Below are 2,029 nucleotides of genomic sequence, written 5' to 3'. Positions count from 1 at the left end.
GATTGGTGGTGGTGAGCTCAGCTCGCATGCCTGAAGGTGGGTCCACGACAGAATTAAAAGGCAGGCGCCTGGCGGACTGGCCGGGAGTGTAGACTCAGGTGGGGTAGCCGTGTCTGCAGAAGCAGAACGAAGTTTGAGTCCAGTGGCCCCTTTAAGACCAACAAAGTGGCCCCTTTAAGACTCCAGGAGCACAGTCCTGTGTGGGATTACTCCCGAGCAGCCCCACTGTACAGCCTGGCTGAAATCCGGTCTGGGAGCTGGAAACAGGACGGGAAGCGTTCGAATTTATGTCTCGCACTGAAAGGGTTAAAGAGCCAAAGTTGTTTGCTAGAGGGGCTGTGCACGGAGGGGGGCCTAAAGAAAGGCTCTTCCGTGGAAGGGGTGGTGGAGGTTTGAGCCTCTGAATTGCCAAAGAGAGGGAGAGCTTCTCATCTGTAAGACGAAGGAAAAGCCTTGCACCCAGATGCAGGGAAGGTTTACTTGAAGTAGGCGTGTGTGTGGGAATAAGGTATTACATCTTGGAAGAGCACCATGCGTCCAACAGCATTGGCCCCCACCTGGAGACTGGCAACCCTAGTAGGTGTCAGTTTCAGTGTCTTGAACTACAAGAAAAAACATTAGTGGATGAAACTGGATGGTGTGGAAAAAAACCCTCTTGAATCATTCTGATTTTCTCACAATTTTTTAGCCTGTGGCTCACATATTTTTGTCCTAGCCCAGGAAGGAGGGCTCCAGAGCAAACTAATTTATGCAGAAGCCAAATCACCTGCTCACAACTTTAATGTCAGTAGCTCACAAAGTAGATTTTTTGCTCACAAGACTCCACAGCTTGGAGGGAGTATTGTGCTTCCAATATTAAAAAGTGCTGTCAATAGATCAGAGCGCAAAAACACATCTTAAAAACCATTAAAACCAGAATAAAACCATATTGTTTAAAAATGTAAGCCAATTTATAATTAGCAATTTCAAATTTTGTGTTTTTCATTCTTCCTAAAATTAATTTATGTTTTAAAATTTGGGGGTGCATAGGGGGGGGGGCACCAGAAGGTAGCCTCGACTAGTGTTAAAAAAAAATCCTGGAGCCGGCCCTGGCCCCTGCAAAGCCATCTCCGCCCCTCCTTCAGGCTTCCTGATCTGTCCACGAAGGTGCGGGGAACTCCCAAGACATCTCTAGGATGTGAGTGAGTTCTATACACACAGACAGCGACAGAGAAATTAAGTGTGGAAGCAGCCAGAGAGGTTGTGGTTTCGTTGTTCATTCAGGCTGTTGTTGCAACTGGAAGTTCAAGGTCCAGGGATGGGTTTGTGTGGAATTGAGGTTTGTGAAGGGGGAAATGGCCACAGAGAATTTGCAGCATCGGGATGGGTCTCCTTGGGAAGCTGCACTCTTTGTGCAATTAAGGTGTCTTTTCTGAGTTCATCTGGGCTGGCAGGACTCCCTAATAACATGGACCTTGCTGCTGGCATCTTTTATCCTTTTCCAAATTATCTCTGGTGTCCTATGGCTTTGGGTGTGTCATTTCTCCCTCAGAAGCTGCAGATAATATGCACATTTGAAGTGAATTCCATAGCGTTCTGTGGCATCTGCACCTACCATTGAAAAAGAGCCCAAGGAGATCTGGCATTTCCAATGTGCAATGTCTAAAGGAACCCTCTTCTTTGGCCCACTGGAGGTTGTTTCTCCATGCAGGCTTTTTTAGTAGTGTGTGTGCGTGTACACACCCAATGTGAGGCATCAAAAGTTGCTAAACTAATGGCAAGGTGAACCTCTGAGCTGGATTGCTGCCCACTGTGAGAGCAAGTGGTTGTGTTGTGTTCCACTGTAATCTACCTCTTGGCAGGCTCGATCATACTGGGCCCCCTGAGCAAAACATGGGCCCCCTGAGTAAAAAGTTGTTAGCTACGGGCCTGAGTCCAACACTCTGTCACACAGTGGCCAGAAATACCAGGTGCCATCAGGAGGTCCATCAGTGGGGCCAGGACATTAGAAGCCCTCCCACTGTCCCCCCCCCCAAGCACCAAGAACACA

This window comes from Gekko japonicus, unplaced genomic scaffold, assembly GCF_001447785.1.
Source record: "Gekko japonicus isolate JY-2015 unplaced genomic scaffold, Gekko_japonicus_V1.1 scaffold6983, whole genome shotgun sequence".
Lineage (NCBI taxonomy): Eukaryota > Metazoa > Chordata > Lepidosauria > Squamata > Gekkonidae > Gekko > Gekko japonicus.
This window is presented reverse-complemented; position numbering follows the sequence as displayed.